The following is a 17,227-nucleotide window of genomic DNA, read 5'->3' on the forward strand; positions in this document are numbered from 1 at the left end:
CTCGGATCGATTAGAGCTGAGCAATGAAGGTTGCAGTTTGGGTTTGGTTTGGATGTCTGGAAGGAGCGTTTCCCACATCAATCATATTTTGTTTTTGGAAAATGATTCTTTCAGGTGAATTTTCACACCAAAGTGCATCGACGCTGACATGGACTGATTTAATTAAACAAATCGTTTTGAATGGAATATTAATTGCTCCTCCTCCTCCTCCTCTCCATGCTTCATTTCTTGGTACGTTCTTTCAGTACATGATATTCTTTTCATTTATTGGATCTTGGCTATTAATTGTTTCTTATTTTAAAGATTTTCACTCTGTTTTGTTCCTATTATGTATATTTATTCTGGAAAACATTAGACGTTAGAAAGAAAGTGGGGCAGTGGGGTGCTGCGTATGGTGAATCTAGCCATGACTTGGGATTTTTCGAAATTATTGGAGAGCGGCGTTGAAAGGGAAACTAGGTTTGTGGGTTTCGCTCTACTTGATTTGCTTTAATGATCACATTTGCTCACACCCCTGTTTGGTTTGCTGATAGATCTCGGAAGAGCAAGGCAGAATCATACTCATGAAGATGGTAATTAAGCAATAGTTGATAGTTGGACTAATGAGAGAATTTCCCGTCGAACGTTTCTTCTTAATTTTCTGAAAACTTGTTATGAGTATATATATATATATATATATATATATATATACATATACACACATATATATAGTATAGTATAGTATATAATGCTGTATAACGTATTCCAGGTTAGTGTTTGTATAGAATCTGCAGTCTCTCTCGTTTCCCTTCCCTCTCTCGAACCCGTCTTCCCCAAAACTCTCGGTACAGTTCTGTCTCGAGGGGGTGGGAGCTTCGACTCCTTCCCCCTCCCTCCCTCTCTCCCCACCCCCAATCCCCTCTATGTAGTGCTCTGTTTTGTGTTTGTTGTGTTTTGCAGGCTAAATAATAGAGAATCGTGGATTTGGAATTTTCGGTGACCATAGATCAGCACGCGCCTCTCCATGGCGTTGCCCAGTCACCGATCTTAAGGCTACAGAAGGCGGTGCCAATCGGAGCGGCGAGTTGCTTGTACTCGCAACCAAAAGTTATCGGAGGCTTTCGGCGAGTGGCTTTCTCGTGTCGCCAGGAGGCCCTCTACCGTCATCACGCGCAGCACCACTGGGGTCAGTGAGTCCGGAACCTCCAAGATCAGTCGACGGTTTTCTCCCAGGGTGGCGCGTGTACTGCAAGCGCCACTGCAACCGCTTGGAGCATTGTCCCTTTCCATTGTTACAGTGGTTTTTCTATTGTTTTTTTTTTTTTTCGTGTCTTGGTTTTCCTTTTAAAAAATAAAAAATCCAAAAATTTTGGACCTTGGTCCAAACGGTGTGGTCCCCCTCCGCTTACGTGGGGTATGGGGTTGGTGCACCCTATTTCGCGTAGTCGGGGTATGGGTTTTGTCACCTAATTACTATTACTCTCTCGGAGACAGAGATGTGCACGACGGATTCTTAGACTTAGATCTTTAGAGATTTGTCGTATGGACTATAGACCATATCAGTCACAAAAGTGTGCTGGGGAGCTATTAATGTTTATAACTGACTTTTTAAGTCAAATTTGTATGTTCTCTTTTATGAATGAAATGTGATCTTTTTATAAAAAAAAAAAAGGTTGGTGTTTGTATAAATTATATTTAAAATTAGACACACAATTGATGTTATAATATACCAAATTTCAGTCTATCAATTCACCAATCATTTAAAAAATGATTTGTTTAAAACTAGACAAATAATAAAACTCTGTAATACAACTTTTTTTTTAAACTATAGACACAATAAACTTTGTAATAATACCAATCATTTTAAAACGCTACACACAATAAACTCTCTAATATACCAAATTTTAATTGATGTGTTATTTATACAGTGTTCGTATAAAAGATAAAATGTCTATAATATATAAACGTCTTGGAGAAGGTTTGGGGGTATTGGAGGGTGAGCAAGTTCGAGTTCATGCCATAAACATTGGGCTGGAGAACAATGTGTTTGTTACCAATGCATTGATTGGGATGTATGCGAATTGGGGCTTGGTTGAGGAGGCCAGAAGGATGTTTGATTGCAGCGTGGAGCGGGATTTGTATGTAAAAATACACGAAAATACATGCTAGAAATCAGAATCTAAAATAGCAATATTGAAAACGAAAATGGTGAAAATATACCAGCGGAAGCCATGTTTCCAGAATGCATATAGACAGATCTTCTCCTCCTTGCTCCTCACAAAATATCAGCTATCAATGGGGCAAGCCAATGGACATATGGAGAGGAGGAGGGACCTAGCCTCTTATAAAAAGAAAACTAATGGAGTCCACCCATTAAGGACTCAAATCAATATGGGTCTATACAAATTCCATAATCAAGACCCTTGGTTTTCCAGGCCTACATACGTAATTATACCACAATATAAATAGGATATAATCCTATATTACTAAGGTGCAACAAACCCCAAATGATCACTCAACTTAGTGGGTTAAAACAAAATATCATTGTGAGCTACATATATATATGTCTAACCCGTTTTATAAAATGTGCAATCAAATGAAGCCCATATTTAAAATATTCTAACATTCTCCCACTTGGGCAAACATTGATTGCTATAAAAATAAAACTTTCTTTAAAAAAAAAATAAATATATAAATAAATGACTCTCGGGTTAGACTACAAAGGTGGCCACACAAATACATAGCTCAAATGATAGCACCTTAGAAAGCACGATCCGGTCCAACAAGAGTATCAATATCGAACATGGAAATCGTTACACCACTTAAACGATGTAAGACCACTCCACAGTTACAAATGCTAATATCCTTATTGACATGGATCCCCATCTTCCGACCAATGTGGTAGTATGTAGTATGAACTTAGCACCAATGTGATCAAAAGCTGTGCTAATTCATATCAGTCCTCATAATGCTTCAAAATGAAGCCATGTCTCTAAAAGAGACTCATCTTATGTCTTTTGCCCATATATCTTGAGATCATAATGATATTATAATAAAAGACATAAGCCAAATGCATGCTCAAAAACTTAGTGTATGAATAGGGAAATTTATTATTATTGGAAAGGGGCTGCACCCTAAAACAAATGGGTTACCTACGTACCCTGTAAAGGGATCAAGCCAAAACGTAGTTCTTTTTACATAAGTAACTCCCACTAACCAAAAACATCAAAAGTTTCCACAATACCCATATTAGAAACATGTGTTTTAAAAACTTTAGGAGCGAGTCCCTTAGTCAAAGGATCTGCAATCATCGCCTCTGTATTAACATGCTCTATCTTTGTCTGCCCTTGTTTAACTCTATCTCTGACCACCAAATACTTGATGTCAATGTGCTTGGATCCACTAGAACTCTTATTATTCTTTGAAAAGAATACCGCTGCACTATTATCACAATAAATAGTAATTGGCCTCAAGATGGAATCAACAACTTTCAGTTCAGAAATAAAGTTTCTTAACCAAACAGCTTGGATAGTAGCTCCATAACACGCCACAAATTCAGCTTGCATAGTAGAAGATGCCACTAGAGTTTTCTTGACACTCTTCCAAGAAATAGCACCCCCAGCTAGCATAAAAACATAACCTGAGGTCGATTTCAAATCATCTTGACATCCAGCAAAATCAGAATCTGAGTAGCCTACCACCTCAAGGTGATTTGAACGCTGGAATGTGAGCATGTAACCTTCAGTTTTCTTCAAGTATCTCATAACTTTCTTAGCTGCTTTCCAATGCTCTTGCCCTGGATTCGACTGAAACCTGCTAAGAACACTAACTGCATAGGCAATATCTGGTCTAGTGCAAACTTGAGCATACATCAAACTCCCCACAACACTAGCATATGGTATGTTCTTTACAGATTCCCTTTCAAGTTCATTCTTGGGACATTGAGTTTTGTTGAACTTATCTCCTTTTATGATTGGTACATCACCAGGTGCACAGTTATGCATTTCAAATCTTTGCAGTACACGTCGTATATAAGCTTTCTGAGAAAGCCCCAACAAACCACGAGCTCTATCACGACATATTTCAATGCCAAGCACAAAAGAAGCTTCTCCAGATCTTTCATCTCAAAATTAGCAGATAACATTTTCTTTGTTTCATGAAGTAGTCCCAAGTCACTGCTGGCAAGCAAAATGTCATCTACGTACAGAATAAGAAAAATAAAGTTTCTCCCACTGGTCTTGCGATATATACACTGGTCCACTGCATTTTCAACAAAACCAAGCGAAGTTACAACCTCATCAAACTTCAAATACCACTGTCGAGACGCTTGCTTCAGGCCATATAAGGATTTATTTAACTTACAAACCAAGTTTTCTTTTCCCTTCTCAACAAAACCTTCAGGTTGTCTCATATAAACTTCTTCATAAAGATCTCCATTCAAAAATGCTGTCTTTACATCCATCTGATGAAGCTCCAAATCATAGTGCGCCACGAGTGCCAGGATAATTCTAAAAGAATCTTTAGACGAAACTGGTGAAAAAGTTTCATTATAGTCAATGCCTTCCCGCTGAGTAAACCCTTTTGCAACTAATCTTGCCTTCTTTCGTTCAACATTCCCTTTCGAGTCTAATTTACTTTTGAAAATCCATTTGTTGTCAATAGCTTTAGCATCTGGAGGAAGTTCAACAAGTTCCCAGACTCTATTCTTTTCCATAGAATTCATTTCATCTTCCATAGCACTTAACCACTTATCTGACTCAGAACATGTCAAGGCTTGCTTAAAAGTAACAGGATCAACTACATGCCCAATATTAAAATCACTTTCTAACAAATAGACAATGTAATCATTAGGCAATGCTAACCTTCTTTCTCTTTGAGATCTTCTGACTTGTGGCTCAGAAACTGACTCTACCATTGTTGGAATTTCTTCTTGTTGTTCAGGTTCTTCACTAACAATCTCAATTGGCGGAGAAACAGCTCTTTCCTGTATAACAGGAACTGGAACAACAACTGGATTAGGATCAGCAAATAACTCCTTCAATACAGAACTCCCACTGACACCAACATCATTTTCCAGAAATTTTGCAGTAATGGACTCAACAATTCTGGTGCCACGATTAGGACAATAGAACTTATATCCTTTTGATCTATCTGGGTATCCAATAAAATAACCAGGAGTAGATTTTGGGTCTAGTTTCTTTTCAAGAGGATTATAAATCCTAACCTCAGCTGGACATCCCCAAACTCTGAAATGAGCCAAACTTGGCTTACGGCCTGTCCACAATTCAAAAGGAGTTTTTGAAACAGCTTTACTGGGAACCCTGTTTAAAATGTACATAGCAGTTTTCAAAGCTTCACCCCATAGATATTCTGGCAAATTTGTTCTGCTCATCATACTCCTAACCATGTCCTTTAGAGTCCGATTTCATCTTTCAGAGACACCATTCTGCTCGGGTGTTCCTGGCATGGTGTATTGAGGCACTATTCCACACCCTTGTAAACATTTTGCAAAATCGCCCATGTTTTGACCAGACTCATCATACTTCCCATAATACTCGCCGCCTCGGTCAGATCTTACAACCTTAATACTTTTCCCATATTGATTTTCTACTTCCATTTTGAATATCTTAAATTTCTCAAGAGCTAGAGATTTATCATTAATCAAGTAAACATATCCATAGCTTGAGAAATCATCAATGAAAGTTATGAAGTACTTATTCCCACATATGGTAGAAGATAAAGGTCCACTAATGTCGGTATGTATTAATTCCAAAATACCGTCACTCCTAGTAGAACCCTTTCTTGTGGATTTAGTCAGCTTTCCTCTTATACAGTCCACACATGTGTTAAAATCTGAAAAATCAAGAGAATGAAGTATTTCAACTTTTACCAATCTCTCCATTCTTTCCTTTGAAATATGTCCTAATCTCTTATGCCACAACATAGAAGATGATTCACGGATTAAAGACCTTTTCTTCGCTACATTGGTAACACAAGAGACTTCACCAAAAGAAGCCAAAGTCATTCTATATAAACCATCACACAAAAGACCATTTTCAACCAAACGGGAATCATAGAACAATTCAACTTTTCCATTGCCAAACTTAAAAGAAAAACCAGATTCATCAAGTTTTGATATAGAAATCAAATTTCGTCTCATTGACGGTACAAAAACTGTGTTTTCCAAAACAAGAGTAAAACCAGACTCCAAAGACAACTTTATTACTCCTATAAACTCGACCTTCACTTGAACTCCATTCCCAACGCATAAGCTTACTTCATTCTCACTTGGCCTCCGTTTGCTTACGAACCCCTGCAAGGAATTCGCAATATGAATACTTGCACCTGAGTCTATCCACCAAGAATTTAAAGGCACATCTACTAAAGAAGACTCAAAACAAACTAAGGCCAATGGGGTACCTGTCGAGTTCTTCTTCTTCTCCAACCAAATTTTAAACTTAAAACAATCCTTTTGCCAATGACCCTTCTTCTTACAAAACTTGCACTGATCATTTTTCTTCACAGTTTCTTTAGAACCACCAGAAGTCTGACCTTCAAACCTTTTACTGTGCTGATTTCGGTGTGACTTATTTCCCTTGTGGAACTTAGACTTATGATTATGAAAGGACCCTTTGTTCTGTTGTGGTTGAAAAGCTAATTGCACAGTTTCAACGGTCTCACGACGCATCCTACACTCCTCTTGGGCACATACTACTATCAAATCATTTAAATCTCATTTATCTCGCTGAGCATTGTAAGCTACCTTTAGCTGATTAAACTGGCTAGGAAGACTATTAAGAACATGATAAACCAGAAAATGCTCAGCAATGAGAATTTTGAGGGCTTCTAGCTTAGAGGATATATGTATCATTTTCATAATATACTCCCTAACTCCACTAGAACCATCATATTTCATACTCATCAGTCTATCCATCAGGTCTCCAGTTTTAGCTTTATCGGATTCAACAAACCTTTGTCCTATGGCACCCAAAAATTGCTTAGCATTATCACTGTCTGGAATAGCTCCCATAATAGAATCTGATATAGAACACTTGATAATCTTAAGACAAAGTCTGTTTGCCCTATCCCACTCTTGATATTCAGCCACATATTCGGTAGTACTCTTATCAGTAGGTTTTGAAGGTTGGTCTTCTAGGACAAAATCCAATCCCAAAAGACCAAGAGCAATTTCTACGTCTCGTTTCCATCTCACATAATTATTCCTAGTCAAAGTTTCAATAGCAAATAATTGACTTGAAATAGAGGAGGCACTCAAAACTGTGGAAACATGAAATAGTACATTTTATTTAATTATCATCCAAACAGATAGCATGCAGTCAATAGATGATATCAAATCTTTCTAATTAATATGAGCTATTAATTAGACAATACATAATTAAGCTCGGAACCATATGAGCTTCATTACAATAAGAGCCTTGGTGCATCATTGTAAAGTCACCTTTGGGCTAACTAAACAACATGCTATAAGGTACTCTTAAAACATATCACAAAACTAATTAATAAAATCACATCAGTTTCAAAATACCATCACCTTTAGGCAGAAGGAAATTTCTAGACTAATGTAATCTCATTAATTAATTCACACAATTTTCTAAAATGTCACACACAATAACACCTTTGGGCAAGATATTATGTGCAATAAATTAGAAAACAAAGATATCCTTTTTAAATATCAATGAGTGTGCCACTTTGGCGGCTACCACCCACAAATATTTCAAAAATTTTATTTAAAGGAATAATAAGGATAATCTAAATGCCCATAAATTACAATCACAAAATGATAATAATAATCATCAACTTGATACAATCACAATTAAAATTTAAATGTGATTGTGATACTAAAACAGTGTGAATAGATCAAACATATAAGACAACAAATATGTCTAAAATTAAATATGAATTTGGAATGCATATATATAAAATACTTAAAACAAGTCACAAAATTAACATGCATCCAAAACATGTTGAGAGAGAGAGTACACATATGCACAGATCATATAAGATACTGACTATTCACCACAAAAAATATTATAATATTCGGTACACTGTAGCCCACAGAAAAATGTGTAAATAACATTCAAAAATATAAAACAGTGTCTTATGGTGTTACAAAAATTTTTCAAAAATATATATATAGATTTAATAGGGCGAGTACATAAATACTGGAAAAAGAAAACCAGAAAAAACAGTTTTTAATGTGCCGCACGCGCCACCTGCTGCGCGTGGGCAACGTTCTGGCTGGAGGTGAATTCATCTTCAACCTCCAGCCGGGTCAGCAAGCGGGTCGCGGGTCTGAAAACTGGGTCTATGGGTTTTAAACGGATTTTTCTTAATTTCTTGCAATTCTTGGATCAAAACCTAAAATTAATTTAGGGTAAACAATATATAGTGCCCGAAAAACACATATATGGTGTTTTAAAACAATGGGTATCAATATTTAAGGAAGATTAATGAAATTTCGAAATGGGTATTAACCCTAGTTTTGTAAAAACTCAAAACCGAAACAAGACATTGATTAAATACATCTAAAACAAGTAAATAGCATTCCAAAAAACTGATCTTGATATGAGTTTGATCAATCGATTGTGTAATACGATTTTCTTGCCCAAAAATGGTTCCGAAAATTAAAACAAAAATGTAAATGGTGAAACCATAACAGTAAAGTTGCGGAAACAATGAAGAGAAAATAGAAACCCAACCAGATTGAAGATTTACAGCAAATAAATCCTACACATTTCATTTTGAGCGATCGATTTGCATAAATAAAATAAAACCGAAAACTGAACAACAAAAATGCATCATCACATTCTTAACCAGAGATTCTAATCCTAGCATGGTGGCTCTGATACCAAATGTAAAAATACACGAAAATACATGCTAGAAATCAGAATCTAAAATAGCAATATTGAAAACGAAAATGGTGAAAATATACCTGCGGAAGCCATGTTTCCAGAATGCATATAGACAGATCTTCTCCTCCTTGCTCCTCACAAAATATCAGCTATCAATGGGGCAAGCCAATGGACATATGGAGAGGAGGAGGGACCTAGCCTCTTATAAAAGAAAACTAATGGAGTCCACCCATTAAGGACTCAAATCAATATGGGTCTATACAAATTCCATAATCAAGACCCTTGGTTTTCCAGGCCTACATACGTAATTATACCACAATATAAATAGGATATAATCCTATATTACTAAGGTGCAACAAACCCCAAATGATCACTCAACTTAGTGGGTTAAAACAAAATATCATTGTGAGCTGTATATATATATATATATATATATATATGTCTAACCCGTTTTATAAAATGTGCAATCAAACGAAGCCCATATTTAAAATATTCTAACATTGTATTCATGGAATTTAATGGTTGGTGGCCGGTACGTAGGGACAGGTGATATGGATCGAGCTCTGGAGTGGTTTGATAGAATGCCTGAACGAGATGTTGTATCATGGAGTACCATCATAGATGGTTACGTCCAGGTAACTGTATTTGAAAAAAAAAATTACTATATGCATGCTTTGCAAATGTTTTTTTGACACCTTGGTCAAGAATGTTGTTGCAATGCATTGTTTTCCTTTTCATTTCAGAACAACATGCCCCATTGTTTACGAATTATCTTTGGACCTCTAGAGTCTAGTTGGAATGAACATAAAGAGTTACAAGTCCAAAAATGTTGTTTTTCTTTTATTAAACATTTTTATGGCCGGTTGCTTTATTTAAAAAAGTTAGTGGTTGTAAACTTTAGGTGGGTTGTTTCCTGGAGGCCTTGGATCTCTTCCACAAGATGCTGTAAACAGGTCCTAAACCCAATGAGGTTACCCTAGTAAGTGTCCTGGCAGCCTGTGCAAATCTAATGGCATTGGATCAAGGAAGGTGGATCCATGTTTATATTGAAATGGGTGAGATCAAGATGAATGAGCAATTGCTAGCTAGCCTAATAGACATGTATGCAAAGTGTGGACAGATAGAATTTGCATCAAAGGTTTTCTGCAATGAACATGGTCTGAGGAGGAAGGTTTGGCCTTGAAATGCCGTAATTGGTGGTTTTTCAATGCATGGAAAATCCAAGGAATCAATTGAAATTTTTGAACATATGAAGCTTGAAAAAGTTTCTCCGAATAAGGTGACTTTTATTGCCATGTTAAATGCTTTCAGCCACAGAAATATGGTTGATGAAGGAAGAGGTTATTTTGAGTCCATGGCAAGTTGTTATGGAATTGAGCCTGAGATAGAGCATTATGGGTGTATGGTGGATAGATCTACTGGGCCGTGCTGGATTCTTGGAGGAACCTGAAGAGATCATATCTAGCATGCCAATGGCTCCAGATGCTGCCATATGGGGAGCATTACTTGGTGCTTGTAGAATCAATAAAGACATGGAAAGAGGAGAGAGAATAGGAAAGATATTAAAAGAACTGGATCCTAACCATATCGGTTGTCGTGTTCTTTTGGCTAATATTTATTCTGCTTCCAAGAAATGGAATGAAGCAAAGGTTGTGAGAGAGGAGATTGAATTAAATGGAAGAAACAAAATCCCAGTTGCAATTCCATTGAATTAAATGGTGTGTTCCATCAATTCCTTGTGGGAGATAGATCTCATCCCCAGACTAAACGGCTCTACCTGTTCTTGGATGAGATGACAACTAAGTTGAAGATTGCTGGTTATGTTCCACAATTTGGAGACGTTTTGCTTGATATTGATGATGAGGAAGATAAAGAGACAGCCCTATCTAAACATAGTGAGAAGTTAGCTATTGCTTTTGGCTTGATGAACACAACACCCCAAACCCCAAATTGAATTGTAAAGAACTTACGAGTTTGTGGGGACTACCATGAAGCAACAAAGTTCATCTCAGAAGTTTATGATCGAGAGATTATTGTCAGGGACAGGATTAGATATCACCATTTTAAAAAGGGAAGCTGTTCTTGTAATGACTATTGGTAGACATAAAGATCGGTTTTGCAATGGATTCAAGCCAATCTCAGATTGCAAGTTGTCCTACTTTCCTACACAATATACAAGGATTTGGCTCATGTGCATCACATTCTTTCAGCCATTTTTTCTTCTGAAAAGGTATCACATCGAATTGGTAATTCTAAGGGTGCTTTGTTTTTTAAGATGGCGGCGCCCTTTTGCTTAGAGACTAAGTGACAAAGGGCTACGTGTTCTGTGACGTGATGAGATACATTGGCTTTTACTTGAGAGGAGACGAAGCCTAGATTCGTTGGATTATGCATGGTTATCAAATGAGATGGGAATTTCTTTCTAAAATCTGTATTTAAAGTTTTGCTCAAGGGACATGAAAGGGAAAGCCAATGACAGAGCTATAGATACTGGAAACATGGAACAAGCCAGCAACAAGCATTTGAATGATCAACAAAATGAACTAGAAGCAAAACAAGGCATATTGGAATTGTCAACATAGATGAAAAGAAACTGCTTTAGGAACCTGCAGAGAGACGGGATTTGTGGAGGCATTGCGAAGGCATCACATTAATATATTACACTCTGTAAATGGCTGGCAGTTGTGTGGTTTGAGGTTTCTCGACAGTAACACAATCTAATCATATGGTTCCATGTCTATGGGAATGGATAAAGGGAATAAATATTGTTTAAGATGTTATGAAGCAGGGCATAGCGGAAGAGCCAACCAAGGATTGTAACCTCTTCCATGTTTGTCTTTGAACATTCAAAGGATTGTTCTAAAAAATCCAATTTATTCCTATTGATTGACATGGAATGATTTTAATATGTTACCACAAATAAATCAGCTTCTCTTCCATATTCTACAATGACTGATCACTTGTTATCATAGAAATCAAATGAGAAGCCCGAAAGAATTAATATGTTACATTCCCCCATATGGGTGGGGAACTCAACCTAAATCCCCCCATGTTAATTCAGGTACATTGCCAGCTAGCTTCAGCAGCCCATCCAATTGTGCCAGCACCAAGTAAATTTCATTATAAGCTAGGTGAGTTTTATTAGATGCTGCAAACTGATGAATCTTCCTTCCCATTTAAACCCAACTGGATCCAGGACTACTCTTTTCTACCCCTAGATATTTCATGGCTACTCAGATTTTCGCAACCTCACCCCATCTATTTACTTCGGCATACATATTAACCACAAGGTTGTAATAGCCACTATTGTTTGGCTCTAAAACCATCAGTTCATTAACAGCAACATGAGCAATCTTCAAGTTCCTATCGAGCTTACACCCACCCAACAAGGCACCCCAGATAATGGAGTTGGGTTCGACTTTCATGCTTCTTATCAACTCTAGTGCATCTCTAAGCAAGCCCGCTTTGCTCAGTAGATCAACTATGCATCCATAGTGTCCAACTTCATGCGGGATCGAATAATCACTGCCCATGCTCAGAAACCTCCTACGGCCTTCTTGAACTAGTCCTACGTGTGTGCAGGCGCTCAGAACACTGATTAAAGTGACCCCATTTGGTTTGATCTTCTCCCTCTCCATCCTACTAAACATCTTTAGTGCTTCATATGCAAATCCGTGGACTGCAAGCCCTTCAATTATTGAATTCCAACAAAATAGGTTCTTTTCCCACAACTTGAAGAACACCAAAAGTGACCTATCTAAGCTCCCACACTTGGCATACATATCAATCTGTAACACCCCATTCCCGTAGGGATCGAAGAGCTACTCCCTATAACTTAAAACTCACAATTCATCAATATATTTATAGACTCCAAAATATAACGTCATCAAAATACTACAAAATCTCTTAATAAAATCCGCTACTTATCAGAAATCTTCTATGAGTAATCCATTATGCTTAAATAATCATCTCACAGATGCTCCATAATCCTGATCCTTAGCTGGACTATTCAAAAATCATCTGAAAAAATAATTGGAGATAAGGGGTGAGTTATCAACAACTCAGTAAGCAGAGGACATATACTAGTATGTAAACATGAGCATTTTTACAGAGTTCAAAATGCAGAAACAAAACATTTTAGTATCAATATGCAAATCTCAAAAAAATACATATTATCAGAAAATCAGAGCGACTTTTCAAACATTTCATATTCAAAGACTCCTTTGGCACAACATGACTGAACATCTTCGTCTTATCATATCATATCAGAGCATCATATCAAAATAGAGACCATGTTTAACTCCCGTGGTAGGGTTGTGCATCCTGCGAAAAGCCAAGCAGAACATAAGTCACCATGTTACCAAAGAGGTTGCACTCAGAACAGAAAACCACTATTATATCCCGTGGCGGGCCAGAGGTCACTATTATATCTCGCAACAGGGCCAGAGGTCACTATTGTATCCCGTGACAGGGCCAGATGTCACTATTATATCCCTTGACAGGGCCAGATGTCACTATTATATCCCGTGACAGGGCCAGACGTCACTATTGTATCCCGTGACAAGGCCAGAGGTCACTATTATATCTCGTGCCAGGGCCACATATCAGAGCAAAACAAAATCAGAATCACCATATCAGAATCAGAATCAGAGTCAGAACAGAATCAGAAAGTCATGCCAAATGTTTTTCAGATGCCACATCATATCAAAACAGAGTACTGATATTCAAATCATTTCACATTTTTCAAAACAGATTCAGAACATCTTCACGTCACATGCGAAATTTATTAAATTTTCATATTCACTCATTTGTCTCAATTCAATAACAGAATGCCAAAAATAAGCTCATGTCTACCCCAATCATGACAAAAAATACTTTCATTTTAAACAGAATCTCATGAGTAATGCAGAACAAATATCTGATGTAATTTTCAGATTTCTTTTCATAACAAAACATGCACATTTTCCAAAAAGTACCTCAGTTCATTTTATTTTATGCAAAGTCTAGCATAGCAACCCCGCTTACCTGGACTTCTTAGTTTTTCAGAAATTTCCTTAGAATTGCCGAACAAATACTAATCGTCACCTACAAAATAATCACGTAATTCCTGTAAATTTCATTTGAACACGTATTTCGATATTTAAGCCTAAGTTTCTAAAATAACCTATTTGTTTCTCAAAACCTAAAATTCTCATAACCTCAAAATATATCATCTCTTTCTAAGATCATCAATGTCCATCTAATAACTTCAACTGAAACATTAAAAATTAATCTTGCTTATTTGCAATTGTAATCGGACTATAAATTTAATACTAGATCATATAACTAAACCAAAATATTTTAAATTGAACAACAACTTTTATTTAATAAACTAGATCATATCCAAAAATGTTTAAAAATAAAATTACATCATTATTGATTACTTTTGAAAGAAAACTTTGCTTAATAACAATTTAAATTGTTTGAAAGATTTCTGTAAACAAAAATAAAATAGAGTACACTAATTCGTATTTAAAACTTTAAAACACGCTAATACAGCTTGTACTCAATGGGTAAAGATGTAACTTACCTCAAATAATATATGTTTGACCAACTATACGGTAAGCTTTGTTATTTGAAAACATGCTCATACTACGTGAGGTAAGTTTACGCTGCAGAGGCACACCGTGAGGGAAGGGAACATGCGACAACGTACGGAGCTGGCTGAGGTTGGCGATGGTGGGTGCGGCGCTGGGTGCGACGGAAGGTGGTGAACTAGGCGGAGCATTGAGAGAGAGAGAGAGAGAGAGAGAGAGAGAGAGAGAGAGAGAGAGGGAGAGAGAGAGGGAGAGGGAGAGAGAGAGAACAACAAGGTGAGAGAGATAACGAAGAGAGAGAGCAAGAGCAGCACGAACGTGTTTGCGGTAGCTGGGCCAGGCTATTTACGGTGGAGGCTTGCGGTGTCGAAGGTCATGCAGGGGTTAATCAGGGGGTTGAGAACGTGGAGGCTAGGCTTCTAGGGAAGCAATGGCGTGGAGGATAGGGGGTTGGCCGTGTGCAACTGCTCTGTTTCGGGGAGTAATTTCATGGTTTGCAACGGAGGCGTTGGGCGGCGGCTACGTGTGACTGGGCACAGTGGCTTATGGTTTCACATGGGGCTAGGCAATGGCTAGTGGCTTCCGTCGTGCAGGAGGCAACTCGCACGGGGTGGTTTCCGTTCGACTGCGTGCACATGGGCATTGGTTTTTCTGCTGCAGCAATACCACAGAAAATGATGCCAAGTTGCGTCTCGGCTGTCTCTTTTGTGGCAGTGGAGTGGTGGTTGAAAAGGATAGTAGGGGCTAAACCTTGAGAGGCGGAGGTACCAGCGCGAACTGTGTTTGGTGGAGTCACGGCACGAGGATTGGCTTTGGGTGTGGCGGTTTACTGGATGCAAACCGAGCCCTTCGGTTGGTGTTTTATGGAGAAGGTGGTGATTGGTTGCAATTTGTACTGAGGTTCACGATGGGGGTGGTGTTTTTCCTATTGGCTGAGGACCAGGCTGGAGGGTGGTGCTGCTTGCACAGAGGAGTTGTTGGCTACGGTTTTGCGTGGCAGGGCAGCGGCATGAGGTTTCTTTGTGCTGGAAGTATGTGTGTATTTATATTGGTGATTGAACAAAAAAAGAAAACCCTAGTGGGATGACGGAGACGTGCATGCGGGTGAAAACTGAGTTGTGCATGTGTATGGAGTGGATAAAAAACTACACTAGAGACGTGTGTAATCATGGATGCCATGGGCGACAGGAAACTTAGGGGTAAAAAAATATAGACGGAAAGAAGAAGAAAATAATAATAATAATAATAATAATAAACATGCGGAAAAAAAAAATTAACGTGTGAAGAGAATATAAATATAAATATAAATAAATAAAATGAGTTTGACTGGGTCCGGGAGTTACACAATCAATGCAAATCCAATATAAGCATCAACATCAAACCCATTCTACATACATAAAGATATATTTCATTTCCTAAATCGAGTGCTCAAGATGGGCACAAGCTGATATAACAGTTGCCATGGTCACTTCGTCAGGACTGATCCCATTGCTTGTCATTTCATTGAATTCTACTAATGCTTCTCTGTATCTCCTGTTCTGAGTATGGCAGGTGATCATGGTCGTCCACGAGATTATATCCCTTGAGGGCATCTGGTTGAACAGCAACTCCGCAAACTCCACATTCCCCACTCTTGCGTACCCATCAATTGTAGTGTTCCATGTAGCAGTATTTCTCTCAGGCATCTCCTCAAACAATCTCCTCGCAGAACTCAAATCCCATGCCCGAACACGGGCCGAAAGCATCACGGTCCATGTGAAAATATCTCTTTCAACCATTTCATCAAACAGCCTTTTCGATGTACCAATTTTACCCAAATTCGAGTAGAAATCAATCAAAGCAGTCTGAACAAACACATGTGAAGGTCTCGTTTGTTTTCAGAAAACATCACATCTCATCTAATCATTACAACTTTCCCAACTTTCAATACAAAATAAAATAAACAATTCAACTTTTTCAAATTTTAAAATAAAAATAATATTAAAAAATATATTCTAACAATACTTTATCAATTTTTTAAATTTAATCTCAACTCATCTCATCTCTAAAAAGAAACAAACCTTACCCATTTTTCCAAACTTGACACTGTATAGCTTCACCGAATCCAAGAGCCGATACTGAGCTACAAGCCTTAATCATATCTACGTAACACTCCAAAGCTTGAGCTGGATAAAAACAATGAGCAAAGGCTCTTATCATCGCATTATAGACAAAAACATTTGGATTTTCCATCTGTAGAAATGCTGAAGTACTGTTTTCGCAATTGAAATACGGTTAAGTTTAATTGCAGATTTCATGAACTTTGGGGGTGACTGGGAGGCTTCTTCCTATTCGTAGCCGTTAGTTGAATGATTGAGGTAGGCCCTGTGGCTGAAGAGAATCGCGGACAAACACTCCGTTGGGTAGCGGAGTGTTCTGTTTTATTTTTTATTATTTTTTACTTAATTTTTATTATTATTTCATATTTTTTCATTATTATTTTATTATTTTTTCATTATCATTGAGAGAATATTTAAAATCAACTCACTAAATCATCAATGTTAAGATTTTATATCTTCAAATGATAAAAAAAAAATAATTACATTCTGCCTATTTTTTTAAGACTTGATCATTAAGATTATGAAAAATGTTAGAGTCACCGACATTTGGGTCCCGATTGAATTCTGATAATTTTTTTTTAAAGTGATTAAAGAAGTGTTTTCTAATGATATTATGAATTGTTTTAAAAAAAATTAAGACTATAAAAAAATGAATGAAAAGAAAAAAAAAAAAATTGTTCTTCTCAGGACTGGTCTCCCG

The 17,227-nt window shown here is 37.4% G+C and overlaps 2 pseudogenes; one reads left to right on the forward strand and one right to left on the reverse strand.

The window, feature by feature from the left end:
- The first annotated feature begins 1,926 nt into the window (after positions 1-1,926).
- Positions 1,927-10,953, forward strand: LOC108999384 (annotated as a pseudogene).
- Positions 10,954-11,884: 931 nt separating this feature from the next.
- On the reverse strand, positions 11,885-16,660 carry LOC108999382 (annotated as a pseudogene).
- Positions 16,661-17,227: the final 567 nt, after the last annotated feature.

Source organism: Juglans regia, chromosome 5 (assembly GCF_001411555.2).
Source record: "Juglans regia cultivar Chandler chromosome 5, Walnut 2.0, whole genome shotgun sequence".
NCBI classification, from domain to species: Eukaryota; Viridiplantae; Streptophyta; class Magnoliopsida; order Fagales; family Juglandaceae; genus Juglans; species Juglans regia.